Source organism: Phyllostomus discolor, chromosome X (genome assembly GCF_004126475.2).
Source record: "Phyllostomus discolor isolate MPI-MPIP mPhyDis1 chromosome X, mPhyDis1.pri.v3, whole genome shotgun sequence".
In the NCBI taxonomy this organism is placed as follows: Eukaryota; Metazoa; Chordata; class Mammalia; order Chiroptera; family Phyllostomidae; genus Phyllostomus; species Phyllostomus discolor.
The window spans coordinates 40,092,550-40,113,216 of record NC_050198.1 but is presented as its reverse complement, the minus strand read 5'-3'; the positions used below and the strand labels follow the sequence as shown (position 1 = coordinate 40,113,216).

Sequence of the window (20,667 nt, the reverse complement as noted above, 5' to 3'; positions counted from 1 at the left end):
CAATTCCACTGCTAGGATTATATCCTAAGAACCCTGAAACAGCAATCCGAAAGAACCTATGCACCCCAATGTCCACAGCAGTACCATGTACAATAGCCAAGTGCTAGAAGCAACCTAAGTGCCCATCAGTAAATTAGTGGATCAAAAACCAGTGGTACATTTACACAATGGAATACTTTTCAGCAGAAAGAAGGAGCTCTTACCCTTCGAGACAGCACTGATGGAACTGGAGAGCATTATGGTAAGTGAAATAAGCCAGGTGGTGAAAGACAAATACCATATGATCTCACCTATAAGTGGAACCTAATCAACAAAATAAACAAGCAAGCAGAATATAATCAAATACATTGAAATTAAGAACAAATTGACAGTAACCAGAGGGGAGGTAGAGGGGGATAATGGGGGAGGGAAGGGAAGGGTTTTCAGGAACAACTATAAAGGACACATGGAGAAAACCAAAGGGAGGTGGTATCTGGGGTGGATGGTGGGATCGCTGGGGTAGGAGGGAGTGGGGGGAGGGAAAATGGAGACAACTGTACTTGAACAACAACAACAAAAATGATACTACAAAAAGAAATATATTTAAAATTTTAGTAGCAATTTTAGTAAAATTATGGATAATTTTGTTTTGCTTCTTGCTGTGATTTACAAACTTATTATGGTAATCTCATTTTTTTCTTAACAAAATAAAAAATGTTAACTCAAAAATCTCAAAAAAAATTAAAATTTAAATTTAAAAAAACATTAGTTTTGACTTCTGGTCAAGATGGAAATATAGGTAAACACGGCTTACCTCCTCATACAACAATCACATCAAAATTACAAGTAAACTACAGAACAAAGACCACTCAGAACCATCAGAAGTCAACTTGAATGGAAATCCAACAACTACAGAACTAAAGAAATCTCATCAATCCAGAAGGGTAGGAGAAGCAGAGATGAATGATACCCACGTGTCCCACATCCATGTGTGGTGGACAAATAACTTGGGAGGGATATCTTGGAAGTGAGGGGTTCCAGTCCCACATCATGCCTGCCCCAGCCAGGAAGAGAAGCCCCCATAATTTCTGGCTGTAAAAACCAGTGGAATTGGAGTCTGTGACAAAAACTACTGGACTCCATGGCAGTTCCCCTTAAAAGGCCTATGTCAAACTTACACAGACTCACTCCCTGAGCTCCAGGACCACCACCGTATCAGTTTGAAAGGCACTAGTGGCATACATGGATAAACCGAAGTGGCTGGCATCAAGGTGAGTGCTGGAGACAGCTTTCTCCCAGACAGAAAGGCGGGCATGGGCCATTTTGCCTTTTCTGAGCCATCCTCCCACAGAGCCACAGAACTGGCAGGTGGTGCCATATCTTAGCCTCCATCAATCTGGCTTACCCTGGCATTTACCTGAGGCTCTGCATCACACAATTTACAACCCACCCCCAGTCTAATTCCTCTGGCTAAGTGTCCCCAGGCATGGGAAGAGCAGCAGTCAGCTTGAGATTACAATTTGGCTCCACCTGGGAACCTCCAAACCCAGCACAAGTAGCACCCATCTCAGATTGTTTTGAACATTAAACTAGAGGACACCAGGCAAAATACAGGTGCTGGCTGGCCCTAATCTGCAGTACCTGGGAAACCCCAGAGCCTGTGTACCCAGCATACAGCTATAGATTACATCAGAGCACCACCACCCTGCCCCTTCACAGCTGGTCCTCCACGGAAGGTGGAAATTAGTGGTCAGTGGTCACAGCCAATCCTTGAAGCTGACTGGTCTGAGTAAATTCCTCGCATTGACCTGCCAACAGCAAACAAGGCTCAACTACAAGAAGAGGGTGTACTCAGCCCACATTGAGGGTACACCTTGAGTACCCAGCTTGGGTGACAGGGGCTGTGCCACTTGACCCTAAGGGACACCTACTATATTACACCATGCTACCAAGACAGGGAATCATAGCAGCTCTGCTTAATACACAGAAACAAACACAGGGAGGCTGCCGAAATGAGCAAAGAAATATGGCCCAAATGAAAGTACAGATCAAAACTCCAGAAAAAGAACTAAACAAAATGAAGATAAGCAGTCTCTCAGATGCAGAGTTCAAAATACTCATTATAAGGCTGTTCAAGGAACTCATTGAGTACTTCAACAGCATAAAAAAGAGCCAGACAGAAGTGGAGAATATATTAATGGAAATGAATGATTTACAGGGAAACCACAGTAGAGTGGATGAAGCTGAGAATCAAATCAATAATTTGGAACATAAGGGACCAAAAAACAAGCAATCAAAACAAGAAGAAGAAAAAATAATCCAAAAAAAATGAGGATAGTACAAGCAGCCTCTGGGATGATATCAAGCGTTCCAACATTCATTTCATAGAGGTGCCAGAAGGAGAAGAGAAAGAGTAAGAAATTGGAACTCTATTTGAAAAAATAATGAAAGAATGCCTTCCTGATTTGGTGAAGGAAATAAACGTGGAATTCCAGGAAACACAAAGAGTCCCAAAAAAGATGGATATAAACAGGCCTACATCAAGACACATGATGATTAAAATGCCAAAGGTTAAAGATAAAGAAAGAATTTAAAAAGTAGTGAGAGAAAAGCATTTAGTTACCTACAGGGAATTCCCCATAAGAAATTCAGCTGATTTCTCGAAAGAAATATTGCAGTCTAGAAGGGATTTGGCAAGAAATATTCAAAGTCATGGAATGTAGGGACTTACAGCCAAGATCGCTCTGCCCAGAAAAGCTGTCATTTAAAATTGAAGGGTAAATAAAGAGCTTCCTAAACAAGAAAAAACTAAAGGAGTTCATTGTCACCAAACCATTATTATATGAAATGTTAAAGGGACTTATTTAAGGAAAAGATCAAAAATATGAATAATAAAATGGCAATAAACACATACTTATCAACAAGTAAATCTAAAAAGCTAACTAAGCAAACAAGAACAGAGACAGAATCATGGGTAAAGAGAGCTTTTTATGGTTACCAGAAGGGAGCAGGGTTTAGGGGAATATGTGAAAAAGTAAGAGGATTAAGAAATATAAATTGATAGTTACAGAATAGCCATTGGGATGTAAAATACAACATATGAAATGGAGTAGCCAAAGAACTTATATGTATGACCCACAGACGTGAAAAAAAGGTGGTGAGATTGTCTGAGGGGAGTAGGGCTTGCTGGGTGCGGGGGACAAAAGAGGAAATATTGCAACAACTGTAACAGCACAATGAATAAAATATTTTTAAATATTATTACATAATTAAGATAATGGAGGAAAGGACCAAACACAAGACAATTCAGAAAGAACAGATAAGTGGTATGGGTGTGAGTTACATGACGGCAGATAGTGAACAATAACTGACTTTTCAAATATCAGGATTCATAATTAAAACAAGTGTAGACAAATGGATTACTACAGCACAAAGCCTAGAAATAGAACCAAGCATTTGTAGAAATTAGGTAATGTAATGGAGTTTGCCTTCTAAATCACTTATGCATAAATAATATTGAAACAAGTGGTATTTGACATAGAAAAAATGACCCATATTTTACATCACATGCAAAAATAAAATCCAGATGGTTTTTAAAAAGTATGTGTAAAGCAAAATTTGAAAACACTGCAAAGAAAAGTTAGAAAATATTTTTTATGTTCCAGGGTAAGATTTCTTAATATTTCTTAAATGTGACACAAAAATCAAAATTACTTAAGAAAAAAGATTAATAAAATTATCATGAAAATTTTAAATTTTGCATGATAAAGAACCCTATAAACAAAAATAGAAAGCCAAGGTGACATACTAGAAGCAAATATATGTAACATGTGTAACTGACCACCAAACATTAGTATCTAGAATATATAAAGAGCTCAGAAAAAAATTTGAGTTCCAGCCAAGATGGAGGTATAGGTAGAAACCCTTCACTTCTTTGCATAACCAAAAGGAGGACAACAACCAATATAAAAACAATAAACAATCAGAAGTGGCAGAAAATCAAACCACATGGAACTCCAACAAACAAGCACTTTAAAAAACAGTCAACAAGACCAACCAGACCAGTAGGAGTGAGACAAGGCAGACAGGCGGACAGAGAACCCGCGGCAAGACAGCACACTGAACAGGCAGGGCTGGCTGAAAGGGCCCGCAGTGAGGCGGTGAACCAGACTGAAGATAAAAGGCTTCCCAGATAAGGTAAAATTAAAGGAGTTCATCATCACCAAGCCCTTATTGTATGAAATGTTAAAGGGATTTATCTAAGAAATTGAAGAAGATCAAAAACTATAAAGAGTAAAATGACAACAAACTCACAACTGTCAACAACTGAACCTAAAAAAAAAATGAACACAAATACTAAGCAAACAACTAGAACAGGAGCAGAATTGGAGAAATGGACATCACATGGAGGGTTTTCAGTGGGGAGGAAGAGGGAAAGAATGGGGGGGGGAGGTACAGGGAATAAGAGGCATAACTGGTAGGCATAAAATAGATGGGGGAGGTTGAAGAATGATATAGGAAACAGAGAAGTCAAAGAACTTATATGTACAACCCATGAACATGAACTAAGGGGCGGAATGTTGGAGGGTTGGGGGATGCAGGGTAGAGGCGGGGATAGAGGGGAGAAATTGGGAAAACTGTAATAGCATAACCAATAAAATATACTTTTTAAAAAGGGGAAAAAAGAACTCATACAAATCACTAAGTAAAATGTAACCAAACAAAAAAGTTAGAAAATGGGGTTGTCTCCAGATGTTGTTTTGGAAGGATGTGGAGGCAAATGAAGCTGGAGCTAGATACAAGGGAAGATAAAGTTTACCTGAACTGTTTTATTTTCTTAAAATATATCTTCAGCAGAAATGGCAAAATGCTAACACTTGTTCATTCTGAGCAGTATATAGTGGTTATTTGTTTATTGTTTTAGATACTTCTCTGAGTTCCTTTTAAAATATTTTAAATTATTCCAAAGTTAAAAAGAAAAAAAAACAAGAAAATAAACTCATAATCAGCGGTGTCCAACCTGCAGCCTATGGGCTGCATGTGGCCTAGGATGGCTATGAATGTGGCCAAACACAAAATCATAAATTTACTAAAAACTTTTCTTTTTTGCTCATCAGTTTTTGTTGGTGTTTGTGTATTTAATGTGTGGCCCAAGACAATTCTTCTTCCAGTGCTGCCCAGAGATTCCAAAAGGTTGAATACCCCTGTAAATGTAAACTATAAATTCATAATAATAAATTTGAACAAAGTGAAGAAATAAAAGGTAATATTTAAATAACAGTTTCCCTCTATTCAGAATGTTTTGGTGAAACATCAAATCACCCAGGTAACTCAGCCCCCCACAGCCCACATTTGGCACTGTGGGACTTCTGGTTTTTTCCAAAACTAAGATCACTTTTGAAAGGGAAGAGATTTCAGACCATCAATGAGATTCCGTAAAATATGGCAGGGAAGTTGATGGTGACTGGGAGAACTGTGTGAGATCCCAAGATGCCTACTTTGAAGGGGACTGAGGCATCATTGTCCTATGTACAATGTTTCTTGTATCTTGTATCTTCTTTAATATATGTCTCTATTTTTCATATTATATGGCCAGATACCTTCTGGTCAGACCTTTGTATGTTCATAAAGAGGAAACAAAAGTGACCAAGAAACACAAAGTATTCACACTCACTATAATAAAAGAAACATATGAAAATAGAAAGATACCATTTGCTTCCATCAGATTAGCAAAGTTATTAAAAGAATGTTAATAGTCAGCATGGACATAGGTATAAGAGCAGAAATTGGCCATCTTACACAGTGTGTCAACTTCACACATATACCAAGCCTTTAAATTTTTATATATCCTTAGGCCCAGTAATGCCTCTTATAAAAACCCATGTTAAGAAAATAATTCATTTAACAAATATTTACTAAGGATCTACAGCATGTCAGACATTGTTCTAGGTATTGGGAGATACTACAATGAATAAAACAGAGAAAAATCCCTGTGTTCAAGGGGCTTACATTTTAATACAAGGATCCAAGCAACAAGTAAAATATTTAGTCTATTAGATGATGATACAGACCAAGCAGAAAAAATAAAGCAAGAAAGGAGAAGAGTAAATGTGTGTGGAAGAAGGGTTTGCATATTTATGTAGTCATTATAGAAAACCTCAGAGGTGACTTTTGAATGAGGTGATACCTGAAAGAGGTGTGGACCAAAGAAGCAAAGATATATATCTAAAGGTATATATTTCAGGGATATTCATGATAACTTACTATTGAAAATAATTTAAATGACCACCCTGGCTGGTGTGGCTCAGTGGACTGAGTGCTAGCCTATGAACCAAAGGGTCACTGGTTTGATTCCCAGGCTAGGGCATATGCCTAGGTTACAGGCCGGGTCCCCAGTTGGGGGTGCGAGAGAGGCAACCACATATTGATGCTTCTCTCCCTCTCTTTCTTCTTCCCTTCCCCTCTCTCTGACAATAAGTAAACAAATTTTTTAATTAATAAAATAATTTAAGTGACCAATATAAAATTCGTTAAATAATTATGGTATAAATTGCACAACTGAAAATTATGCAGCCCTCAAAATTGTTTAAAGGGTCATGAATCACATGTGGAAATGCTCACAATATAATACCAATGAAGAAGCAAATATAAAATAGTACTTATAAGGTAGAATCCTAATTATATAAACATGGAAACACATCTGGACGGAAGTAGAGCAAGTTATCTTTGGAGTAAGTATTTAGAGGTTGTGTTAACTTCTCTCCATTTTCTAAATTGTCTACTATGAGGCCATCTTATTTTTCTAACTAGAAAAAAACAGTTTAAAGGTAAATATTATAGTTTTAAGATAAGTTAAATGTGCAAAAATTTTTAAATGGTCATGCTGGTCAGCCATCCCTAGAGTACCAGGTCTAGATTTGAACATAGTGTATTAAGGGTAGCACTAAAACCTGAAGCATCTCCCATAGGAGATACTCAAAACACATGTCATATGAGCTCAAGAATTGGGACTATATGGCCTAGAAAAAAGATAAAAAAGATCAAATAATCTTAAAACTTTTAAATGACTATTACAGGGAAGAGAAATGGAAATTACTCAGCACTCCTAATTGTTCCTCAAAGGAGCATGACCAATGGGGTAGATTCAGAAGACAGATTTTAAGTCAGTATAAAGAACTTGCTAACAATTGTAATTATTATCATATGGTTTTAAGCAACCTTTCCTGGGACTATTCACACTGAAAAAAAAAAAGACTATACATACTGGGTGATAAGACTCCCATTACATAATTGGTAATAACTCTGCTATTTCTGAGCTCCTATTGTAACATTTTTAAAGTTATTTTATGGTATGATCACATTCACCTCCCCTTCTGTTCCAAAAATCTATGTAATACTTGATTCCTTTTAAGAAATTATTTTAAAAGAGGAAAGCACCCTTCAAAATATACATACTAGACATTTTTAGTCTTCCTTCTGTGTATGGTGAGGACACATAGTATGTACAAATATCGATACCTTTAAAATCATGTGGGCTTTTGCCCTGGCTGGTGTAGCTCAGTGGATTGAGCACGGGCTGTGAACCAAAGGGTCACCAGTTTGATTCTCAGTTGGGGCGTTGCAGGCCAGGTCCCCAGTGGGGGCCACATGAGAGACAACTACACATTGATGTTTCTGTCTCTCTTTCTCCCTCCCTTCCCCTCTGTCTAAAAATAAATAAATACATAAATAAAATCTTTTAAAAAATCATGTGGGTATTTTTTTGTTTTTATCTTATTTTTGTTAATTCAGTCATATATACCTCTCGGCCTAAAAAAGATTTGAGGTTAAACAGTCTGTCATCCTGTATTATACATATTTGAGGTGATGTCGCAGGTGCCCTTGAGACAGTCTAATTCCAGAGAAGTTCCCATCCTCTCTGGATCCTCACAGGGGGTGAGGTCTTGGTCTATGAATCTGTGAAGGAACAAGATTCTGGCAAAGCCCTGCCCTGTGATAAAGTACTGTTCTGTCTCAAATGAGAAGCAGAGGAATTCTTTCTTTAATTTCATATTTATTACCCTTTGTTTGCTCTTAATTATCCTATTCTTCTGAAAAACAGGTGACAGGATGAAGGTATGTGAGGTCAAGATCAAGTCATAAGCATTGTGTTTGGAGAGGTTATGAGAAACAGTGCATCTGTAATGTACCAAAGAGATGTAATAAACAACAAACCAGGAATATAGAAACTGGTGGTGAGGTGAGAGCTGGTGAAAGAGAGATCCTGTCATTCTCAATTCTCTATACATGGAATAAAGATGAATTTTGGATGAGGAGAAGTTCTGGGAATGAGGCTGAACATAGGCATGTTGACTTTGGGGCTGAACCGTCTCCCCTCCTTTCCACCCTGTCCAGTATCTCATGACTATGCCTTTATTCAATACATATGTGAGAACCTCTCATGTTATAAGAATTGGGAGAGGCACTGAGGGTACAACTATTGTCAACATAAGAAATTTCCAAACATGTAAGAATTGTTATGAGTTTATTTGAGCCAAACTGATGATGACTGCTAGGAAGCAAAACCTCATAAAAATACTTTTCCATTACTAACCAATATTTCCCTTTAACTATAATATCTCCCACCCTAAGAAGAGATTACCTGTGTCATTACATTTCAGAATATGAGATAATCACCATGCCTCTATTTCACAGTACTCTGCCCAATTTTCTTTTCAGTGCCATTAGTTTATTTCACACCAACACTAGTGGAAATATCACCCAATACTCAAATTTACTACAGATTTTAGAATACAGTGACCTTAGCTTTCAGGACAGTCATGATTTCAGCAATCTCAGGAATGAAACAAAGCAGAGGCCCTCCTATTATCACTTCCAAACCCTGTGAATACTGCCATCAAAATTAACAATCTTCAGAATTCCATATCAAATCTTTAGTGTTGCATAAATAAGTGACTGGGCCTGAACTGAAGAACCATGAGAATGTAGTATAGAACAGAGCATGAACTATAGAACATTACAGCTGGGAGAATATTTATAAATCATCTAGGTCTAGTCTAAACCCTTTCATTTTACAGTTATAGAAACTGAGGCTCAAACAAGACAAGTCATTTGCCATAAGAGACTAAGTTGCATCCAAGCCAGGACTAGACTCTAGACTAGGCTATCTGAAATCCCATTTAAGAAGAGATTTTTAATATTCAATTCTTCATTTTTTTCTTATCAAGTGCCTATTTCCCTAACTTGTTAAATGGGGGAGAATCAGGGGATCTGGAGAGAGGGCTGGTTCATTGAGAGTTTCAGCTAAACAACATGATATATAACCTAGTTTTCAAGTAAGCCTGTGATCCTGTAGGCATGAGGCCAGAGGAAACCTGACTATTCCTTACAGAAGTATCATCTGCCAAATTTTGCAAAATAGATATGTATCATCCAGTCTTAACCATTAGTAAGCACTGTGAGCATCAGAGTAAGGAGAACTATTAGTAGGGAGGGGTGTCATTTACCAGTACCCAATTCTGCTGAAAAGTCTAATAATGTTGACCATATCTTTCTTCTTAAAGTAGTAGATTTTCCTCTACACAGTAATCACAATGTCCAACTATATAGTTCAATTGTTTGGAGAACATCTATCTCTCCATCTAAACCATGAGCCCCAAGGTGGCAACAACCATGTCTATTTTGCTCACCATTACATTCTCCATGCTTAGTAAATGGTATGTATTTAAAAATATTTGTCCAACCAATAGACAAATTCTCTCTTCTCTTGGCTCTTTCGTAATACTATACTCTCCTAATTTTCCTTCCATATGTCTGACTTCTCCTCCTTTGTAGCCTTCACCCAGGGTCATCTTTGTTTTCCCATATCCTTGGATCCCTTCTTTCTACTTCAAGTACATCCTCTTTATCAATGACTTTCAAATCACTCTCTCCAGGTGACTTCTTTCCAGAGTTTAAATTCTACATTTTTTCAATTGTACCCAGCACCTCTTGCTGGGCTACAGCAGTAGTAGTACCTATGTGTGATCTCAGTCATATCAAGTCACTCCCCCTCTCAGGATCAGTTTGCTCATCCACAAAATGAGGAAGTTGATCCTCTACAGTATATAGAGCACAACCCTAATATTCCAAGCTAGCATTCTATCTTATTTACAGTCAAGCTCTCAACCTATCTTGCCAAATATTTTTCACATACTTTCCCACCACGCACTTTACTCCAACACAGCTGAGCTCTTCACTGTTCCCAATACATGTCCTCTGCTTTTCTGGCCTCTGCCTAGAACACCATTCCCATCCCCCAAGCTCTGCACATTCAAAATTTGTCTAATCTTCCAAGCCCAGTTCAAACATGACTTTCAGGAACTGTCTTTGATCTCTTTGGCTACAAGGCCTTTGCCTCTCTTTTTATGGGTGTGGATCTCATTCTTTGAGTGTAATAGTTATCTGTATATTTCTTCCCTCACTTACTTTGTCATCTTGAAGGGCAGAGGCTATTGCTAAATCAGCCTGTCTCTCCCTCATTTCCTTTGGTTCATAGTATGCACTTAGAAACATACTAAATAGATTCAGTTTAGGCCATATCACTAGCCCTGATTAAAAGCCTTTCATCAGTTTCTGTGTTTCTGGAATAAAGACCAAAATCCTTACAACAGCCCACTCTATCCATTCCAGTTTTTGTTCTATTTCTCAAATTCACTATGCTTTTCTCATCTCAGGGTACTCCTGCATGTTCCCCTCATCTAGAAAACTATTCCATCCCCTCCATCACTCCCACCCCACCCTCATGTCTCTACACAGCATTGATCTCACTTCCTCAAGGAAGCTTTTCTTAAACCCAAAGCTAAGATCAATTTCCTCTGTTATATGCCTTTATAGCCCCCTACCCCCATACTTTTCCTTCATAGCATTTATGGCTGCTGAAATAACACAACTGTGTGATAATCTGATTTATTGCTTCTTCCCCATAAAATCATACACTCCAAGTAAGCAAGGATGGTTTCTGTTTTGCTCACCTTTGTATTATCTGTATGGTGCCTAACCACATCAATAAATAAACAGCTGTTGAGTGATTGAATTGAAGAATTACTGAATTGAAGGTAAAGACTTGGGATTTTGGCTTCCTATAATTCCTTCAAAGTAAAATTGGGATGCCATGTAGCTCTTTAGGATGCATAAGCTGGCCTTCTATTCACCATAAGAAATTTATAAAATAGGATAAATACTGCCTCTCAAATACTGGAAGTAAACCAAAATTACTTTTCTTTAATAATAGCATGACCCCAAAAGACACAACTAATACCAAGTGGTTTATTAATTCACTTAGCAAACATTTATTAAGTACCTGCTTTATGCCATACGCCAGCTTGTAGCTGCTGGTACAATAAATTGGATTAACACAGCCTCCACTTGATTGGAATATTTAATCTAAGAGTGGAATTTATATAAGCTTTAAAAGCTTTCATGACATTCACAATACCTATTGCATGAGGATATTAAGTTCTTTGTCATGTAAGTACAGCACACTTAACTGATTGTACCACTGGAGCTCCAAAATTGAAACTGCCCCAGGTGAGGAATGAAAAATATTAAAGCTTTTTTTTTAATTTTTAAAAGATATTTTACTTATTTATTTTTAGAGGGGAAGGGAGGAAGAGAAGAGAAACATTAATTTGTTTTTTTTTAAATACTACCTTCAGCTTGGCATTGCTTTTTTTTTAAAGATTTTATTTTTTCTTAAAGATTTTATTTATTTATTTTTAGAGAGGGAAGGGAGGGATATATATATATAGAGAGAGAGAGAGAGAAACATCAATGTGCGGTTGCTGGGGGCCATGGCCTGCAACCCAGGCATGTGCCCTGACTGGGAATCGAACCTGTGACACTTTGGTTCGCAGCCCGAGCTCAATTCACTGAGCTACGCCAGCCAGGGCAAAGAGAAACATTAATTTGTGATTGCTTCTCAGACACCCTCCACTGGGGACCTGGCCTGCAACCCAGGCATGTGCCCTGACTGAGAGTTGAACTTTTGGTTTGCAGGCCAGCACTCAATCCACTGAGCCACACCAGCCAGGGTGATATTAAGTTCTTTATCAAAGAAGACATTTAACCTGAGGGTGAGAGATCACCTGGCAGAGATAATTTAGAAATTGTAACTGGGCCCGATCTAGGCCCCTAAAATTAGTTAGGCAGGTAGCCTAGAACAATGCTGCTCAAAGTGTGGTCCACAGAGCAGTACCTGCCCATGAACATATGTTACCAGGCAGCAACACTCTAATGGTAGAAGTTGAGAATAAACACTTACAAAATGTTACAGCAATTTGGCAAAAATAATTTCTCTTTTGAAGCTAATAATAACACTATGAATTTATACTTTGTATGTTTTTCTTTAGTTTTTAATAATTTATAGTTAATGTATTTTACTAAAGTTATAGTCTGTGGTAGATTGGAATCCTTGGGGAAAAAAAACTGCCACTTCTCCAAGATACTTTGTCAAGCACTGGAACAGCAAGTTCAGGATTACTACCTGGCAGTTCGTTATAATATAAAATCTCAGGAGCCATCCCAGATCCTCTGAATCAGAATTAGCATTTTAACAAGATCCCCAGGGAATTCTTTTGCACATCAAAGTTTGAGAAGCACTGGCTGGATGATTTCTGAAGATCTTTAGGACCCTGAGATTTATAGTTTACTTTAAATTTAAAAAAAAAAAAAAAACCTTCTGAGGTGGTAGCCTCCACCTCAGCATTTTACAGATGGAAAAACTGAGGTCCATAGAAAGAAGATCATGGAGTGGGGGATGGGCATGGGAGTAAAAGACAGAAACTGTCCTGAAACAACAATTAAAATAAAAATAAAAAAAGTAAGAAGGTCATGTGTCCAAGGTAATTGACAAAATGGTAGAGCTAGGAACAAAACTAATGTTTGCTAACACCCAAGTAAGTTTTCCACTCTAGCATACTGCATGCTCACTCTTATTTTACCCAATCCCATTCTGTACCATCACTCAGTGATATCATTGTTTTATCAAAAAGTATCTCAGAAACAAATGATTATTCTTCCTTCCAAACATGGTATGAACCTTGAATCACCACTGTTTGAACTGTCTCCTTTATAATAACTACCCTTAAACCCTGCTTCTCAAATCTTCCACCATGCCTATTGTCTGACTGCTAAATGAATGTTCTGGACTTTTAGGACTAGAACCAAATGATTCCTGGTCTTTAGGAAAAGAAAAGAGAGTTTCTTTCTTCCCAGTTTAATATCAGACAGCAAGGTTTTCCAAGGAAAAGAACATACACTATCAACACTGCCTTAGAAAGTTCAGTACAATCAGTTTGTGGCTTACAATCAAGAGAATGGGATACTAGACCATATTAATAAAAGTCTAGTCACCAAAGTGAAGCAAATGATAACCCTTTACTTGTGATCTTGTCAGACCTGACGCTTGAAGGGAAAGGTGTGATTGTTGCCTTCAACTATCTGAAGAGCTATTATTAAGAAACAAATTCGTTTCATATAATTCCAAAGAACCAATGAATAAAGGTTATAGGGAGACAGAGCTTGGCTTATAATGGAGATCATTTTCTGACAATCAGAGTTTCTCAAAGACAGAAAGAGCCATATAATGAGCTCTCTGTCTCTGCAAGGGAGTTCAAATAGAAATCAGTCAATGAATTGAATGCTTAGAGCAAATTAAAGAACTGGGTGAAGAAATAAAGCTTAATGATCTTTAGCAATCATTCTAGTTCCAAGGTTTTAGTATTCTAAAATTTTCAGGACAGGGTAACCCTAAACCTTCAGAAAATAAGAGCAAGATATGGTCCTAAAACGAATGGTTTTTTTCACCCAACATGAGATGGATGAGGCTTTGACAGTGGCAAAGTGAAGTCTTTCCAGGCATCCTTTCAAAGGAAAACAAGCTGGCCAAGGAAAGCTTTTTGGGCAGTCCCTACAGCAAACCCTATTGAGGACTGGCTCCACAATAGCCAGTCACTATGCTCCAATGTAAGTTTTTCTTATGCTATGCTTTAAACGCCCCCCCACAAATCTTGCCAAGTAGCACCCTACCTACTGTACCTACATTTGCCTAACAGAGAAAGGTTCAAAATTCTCCCCAAGGAGGCAGTAGTGCTTAATGGTGTAGACTTCATTCTGGAACCAGGTTGTCTGTGTTTTAATTCCCAATTGGGACATTTAATTATTCTGTAACTTGGAAAATCTACTTAATTTTTCTGTGCCTCAGTTTCCTCATCAGTAAATCAAAGATAATAATATCTACTTCATATGGTTGATGTAAGAATAATACACATTAAACCTCAGTCCAAGATCCAAAACTTACTAAGCAGTCAGCAATATTAGCAATAAGTAATGTTGATGTTATAATTACATCATGGACCCATCACTGTTGAAAACTCAAGAAGTCCCCATCAAGCAACCAGATCCTTCCCCCTACCAGGTCAGAAAGGCTACAAGAGCTTCAACCAGTCCTTGCATAGCTCTATACATCAGACTTACTGACCCTCGATAAACCATATTATTCACAACAGGAATACTGTCTCCTCACCCTGTCTCTCTAAATCCAACAGCCACCCCTCCCCCAGTCCTCCCACCTAGGCAACCCTCAGCCACAGAGAAGCAGCAAACTGGAAGCCAGTTTCAGATAAACCATCAGGTGTTTCTTTCCTCCCAAGGACACAGCTGGACCAAATGCCATGTGTGTCAGCATGTTGGGGTAAGGCATCTGAATCCCTCGTCTAGCCTGTCAGCTCAACTACCTGGGATGGGGAATGGGCAGGCAATGGGGTTTGCCACAGGGAAGCAAGAGAAGCCTCCCAAGTTTGTGAAGCAACTCAGGGTAGGTCTCAATCTGCTTTTAAAGGAAGCAATTATTTACAACTTTCTACTTGCTTGCATTTGGGGAAGGTAATAGGGAGATAGGAAAAGGTGTTCTTCTTTCTCATTTCCAGCAATGAGAAGCAGCAGCAGAGAAAGAGTTAAAGGAGAAAGGAAGCTCCAGCTATTACTCCATCCCTGTGCCTAGGGCTGTCTGGAGGGTCATGACAGTGCTGTCTGTTCTGGCTAAAGGCCATAGGATGGCTTTCTGCAGCAGCTGAGCCCCACCCCCCCCCCCCCACCCCCCCGCCCAAGCAATTTGCAAGGTCAATGCTGACCTGCTTCCAAAGAAGAAAAAAACAATTCAGTGACAATGAAGCAAATCGCGCATACACCACATCACAACACCCCCTCCCTAAATCAGGTTTTACCCAGGCGCCTTCCTGCCCAGATGCAGACTCTGTGCTTCCACTAGCCCCACAGGAGACCCAGGATAGCATAACAGCTGCAAAGCAAGTCTTGCCTTCCCCGCCAACCCTAGAAGACTCTCAGTATGGGGGAGAGATGCTATCGCTAAAGAAGACCTGAGGCTGGGGGAGGGGGAAGGAGGGACATCTAGGTTTCTTACCAAGCGCCACAGTCACTTCCCTGAAGTGGACAGAAGAAAAGGATGAATTAACTGAAACAAGTTGGAGGTTGAGCCCTCACAGAGCTCTGCTTCCTCTTCTCTTTCTCTGGGTCTCTATCCTGGTCCCTCTCTCCTCTGTCTCTCTGGTTTGCTTGCTGGCTTGCGCGCGCTCACGCTCTCCCTCACCCTCCCTCTCTTCCTTTCTCCTCCCCCTTCTCCCTCTCCCTCTCCCTCTCCCTCTCCCTCTCCCTCTCTCTCTCTCTCCTCTCCCTCCCTCCCTCCCCCTCTCCCCTGCCTCTCTCTCTCCCCCTCTTTTCCCTCCCTCCCTCTCTTTCTTCTCTTTCCCCCTTTCCCTCTTCCTTCCTTCCTTCCTTTCTTCCTTCCTTCCTTCCTTCCTTCCTTCCTTCCTTCCTTCCTTCCTTCCTTCCTTCCTCCCTTCCTTCCTTCCTTCCCTCCCTCCCCCTTTGCTGCCTTCGGATTCACCACTGAGCACGCAGCTGTGCTGGGGCTCCAAATACAGAGCTGCAAGGCTTTGGATCTGTGGTTGTTTTAGGAAACACTAAAGTAGTATTTTATTCCTTAATATATCCAGCAGAGAAATCGAGGGAAGCTCAAAGAGAAGGGGAGGAGCAGAGGAAGCAAGGGGAAGAGAAAGAGAGCAAAAGAGTAAAAGCGAATGGGATAAAGGAAGTATGGATTACCTTAGCTGATGTGTGATGCTTACTAAGCTGCTTCAAGACAGAGAAAAGTGGTCTCTATCCCTTACATCTTTATGGATGTGCATTCTTAGCAAAGGCTCCAAACAAAGGTTTGACAATCCTGTCTGTTAACATTCTACATCTGAGGACAAAAATGGGTTTTAAAAAAATTGTACATCAAAGATTGTCATTCCCACCCCACTAAGACAAAAGGGTTCAGCCATATGGATCCTCCAATGACCTAAAGGCCACCCCATCTCCAACCAAGTAGAATTATGAACCCAATTCAGAACTGTCAGCTGGAACTTCCCTTCAGGCAAAACAGAAAAGCTGCAGAACCACAATGTTTTCCTTTCAAAAAAACTGATGGGAATATGTATACATAAATGTGTGAGCCCACATGTGAGTTTGCACAAGGGGGAAGAAGAGGGGTAAAGAAGGACATTAATTAATTCAAAGTATAAAATAATTATATTATCATTGGGGTACAATAAATAAAACCTGGGCATAATAACAATGCAACAGAAGGTGGAAAGAGACCCATTCTAAGAATAAAATAAAAGAACTTAGGTTTGAGTTCTTCCTCTGAAAAACCACTATTACCTTCACGTCATTTCTTCAACCTGGCCCTCATTGTCTCAATGGCACAATGAATGGTGATGGATGTAGATGATCTTGAAAGACCCCATTTGAACCTAACAATCTAGAATCTAAGACAGGAAAATCCCAGGTGAAAGAGGAATTGATCTATAGAGAGTGAATAGATAGACTACCAATTTCAAAGGTTCTACAAAGGTTAGTATCCAAATTGGACCCCAAATCACACTTGACAGACATTCCATTTTGAGTGTTTCAGGGGTAATATGAATATGAGCATATGTGTAAAAATCTGCTCCTATCAAAGAGTTCAGCTTCCACCTGCATATAATAATTAGGATTAAAAGTTTTTTAATAAAACCCCTCATAATTTGTTTCCAGCACATTTAGTCAGAGAATCAAAATGGTCATCAGGGTATCTGCTGAATGTGAGTTACATTGCGTGTGTTAAATAAGAGCACTGGCCTCAAAATACATACAGTGACTAGGATACAACATGCAGTTAAAATTTTTCCCACAGTATGCTATTTCTGTCTAAACTATGATCCTGTCAGGCGCCCCCCACAAAAAAAAACTTCCTAACACTCTCTTATCCTATTCAGTGAGACACATGTACTCCACTCCAACTACATACTTCTTCAAAAGCATATACTGACCATTGAGTAGAGAGAGAGACAGGGATTCATAGACTCAAAGTCCCTGAGCTGAGAGGACCCATAAAGATAACCATCTCATTGTACAGAAAGAGAATCTGGCTCACAGAAAAAAATTTAGTTTATACAATGTCATAGTGAATCAGTGACTAAATCAAGACCAGCACCCAAACTGATGACCCCAGGTATAGTATTTTTGTTTATCAAAGCAACATGCAAGTTGTACATAAAGCAAGTGTTTATGTGAGCACATAGTTAAGCATACTCCTTCCTGCAGAAATATACATTTTTTTGTGTACATTTGTTTACATAGGTTGCTTCCAGTACTTGGCTATTGTACTGCTATGAACATTGGGGTGCATAAGTTCTTTTGAAGTGGTGTTTCAGGATTCTTAGGGTAACGTCCGTTGAAATTAACAGATTAGCAAAATGGCAAAACAAAATAGTATGAACTGGCTAAGGTTGCTATATTATTTCCTAGGGCTGCCATAAAAATTCTGTTGGCTTAAACAATAGAAATGGCTTAAAACAATAGAAATTTATTTTCTCACAGTTCTGGAGGCCAGAAGCCTGACATCAAGATACTGACAGGGCCACACTTACCCCAAAGATTATAGAAGGAGAATTTTTCCTTGCATCTTTCACATTTGGTGGTGTTTTGTGTTCCTTCACTTGTAGAAACGTCACTCCAATCTCTGCCTCAGTCTTCAAATTATCTCCTCCTTTGTGTCTCTAGGTGACCAAATCTCCCCATCTTTTCTCTTATAAAGAGACCAGTCACTGGATTTAGGGCCCACCCTTAAATCCAGGATTATTTCATTTCAAGATCTTTAACTAATTACTTCTGCAAAGACTGCACATCCAAATGAGATCCATCCTTAGGTTCTGGGTGGACATGATGGGCGGGGGGTGTGGCACACTATTCCACGCACTATAGTGAATGGCCAACTTTTTTTTCCAAATAAAGACACTAAACAAATAAACCCTCTACGGGACAATAATTTTTTAAAGAAAAGATATTGCCCTGGCTGGTGTGGCTCAGTGGATTGAGTGCCAGCCTACAAACTAAAAGGTTGCCAGTTTGATTCCCATTTAGGACATATGCCTGAGTTGCGGGCCAGGTTCCCCAGTGTGAGGCATGGGAGAAGAAACTACACATGGATGTTTCTCTCCCTCTGTCTCCCTCCCTTCCCCTCTGTCTGAAAATAAATAAATAAAATCTTCTTAAAAATTAAAAAATAAAGAAAGAAAACATATTTTAATACAAAGAAGTTAGGTGAAAACACTCTCAAACAAAAAGTATTCTTTAAATTATACAATTTTAGCTCTGTGAAAAATTACTAGCATTTTCATAAATATTCTCAGTTCACTGCAACCACAGAAAAACATTATGAGAACCACTTCTGGTAGCACTGAGGCAGTTTCTATTAAGCCAAAACTGCTGCAGATAGAAATAATAAACTCCAGACAAAAAATAAAACAACAGTATGAATGCATTGGAAAGTAATCATAAGCAGGCATAATTAGAAGGGAATTGATAATTGCAAAAAGGAACAACACTAGGTGAGTTTCCCCCTTTTTATAGGAATTTTTGCCTGAGGGCAGGCCCCAAGCCAAAACAGCAACTAAAGCTCTAGAGAAACTACAAGTAAGTGTTGCAGCTGTTAATTGTTTAACAACTGGCTCCCCAGGAAAAAATAAATAAAAGCCTGATTTGTAGCATTTCTCAATTTCCACAGTGTAAATATTCCCACCATGGCCAATTCTATCAACATGATGAACTTGAGAAGAGATGTGCACAGTTGGCTCTCACAGGCCAGGGGTCACACAGTCCTAGTGGCTTCAAGAGCCAGCAGACAGAATTCAGGTTGACCCCTAAAACTGGAATGTGATGAGAGAAATCTAAGAATGGATAGAATTATAAAGTGGGAGACCCTAATTCTATGTAAAAACTGTCCAAATCTTTGATAGAACCATAAATTATGCATGTGGGGACAGAGTCCAAAAAACCTAAATGAAATTGACAGAATTAGAGTTTTCAGTGTTGCCCACCATAAGGGATAATTGGGAGTTTCAGTTAAGCCACATTAACTGCCTACTAAAACAAATAAACAAAAGAAATACTCCACAGATAAATAAAAGAATATAGAGATCCTACATTCACAAAGTTCAGGGTACATTCCAAGATATGTAGGAAAAAAACAAGAAACAAGAAAATTTACCAATATTTAAGAGGAAAGGCAATCAATGGAGATCAGCTCTAAAATGGACCAGATGTTAGAATTGGTGAAAAGGATTTTAAGTTATTTATCATAACTATACTAATAGATGTAAATTAAAAATACACTTTCAACAAATAAACTACTGCAAAAATCATAGCAGAGAAATAACAGCAATTTAAAAGAATCAGACAGAAATTCTAGAACTGAAAATTATAATATCTAAAGTAAAATTCACTGGGTGGGCTTAACAGCAGATTTGAAATGAAAGAAGAAAGTAAGGTACCTTGGAGACCAATTAATAGATATTATTCAATCTGAAGCACACAGAGGGAAAAAATTATAAAAGATTAACAAAGCCTCAGTGATCTGTTGGATATTATAAAAGTTCTAACATATATGTAATTTGAGTCCCAGAAGTAAAAAGCAAAATAAGAAAAAAATTTTGAAAAATAATACCCAAAATATTTCCAAATATAACAAAACAAATATTATAGATTCAAGAAGCTCAGTGAACCCCAAGTACAATGCAATACCCAGCTATATCATTGCTAAAGTATTGAAAACCAACTATAAAATGAAAATCTTGAAAGAATAAAAAAATAGCATACTGAGGGAGAAAATTTCAATTGATCATTGACCTTTTATCAGAAAATGATATCTTTAAAGTGCTGAAATTTAAGAAAAAAATCTATTAAGATTGACTTTTACATCCAGCAAAAATGTCCTTATGAATAAAGGCAAAATAATGACACTTTCAGATAAGTAAACATTAGGCCAGTTTGTCACCAGCATATTTATAGTGCCAGAAATATTACAGAAAATTCTTAAGCCCAAAGGGAAAAAATACCAGATGAAAATCTTGATCTTCAGGAAAGAATGAAGAACATCAGAAATGGTAATATGTATATAAATATAAAATAATATTTTCTCTTAATTTTTGATATATATGTGTTTAAAAGAAAAATAACATTGTCATATACAGTATATAATATAGATAGAATAATACACATGACAACAAAAAATGAAAGAGGGGCAACCATAAGCAGAATGATACATTG

General features: G+C 38.3%; 1 protein-coding gene across 1 annotated transcript in view; it reads right to left on the bottom strand.

Moving 5' to 3' along the window:
• Positions 1-15,623, bottom strand: part of GABRA3 (gamma-aminobutyric acid type A receptor subunit alpha3) — a 351,529-nt gene extending 335,906 nt beyond the window's left edge. Inside the window, exon 1 of the mRNA XM_036017204.1 lies at positions 15,440-15,623. The gene's annotated coding sequence lies outside the window, so the exon portion shown is untranslated. The remainder of the gene's footprint in view (positions 1-15,439) is intronic.
• Positions 15,624-20,667: the final 5,044 nt, after the last annotated feature.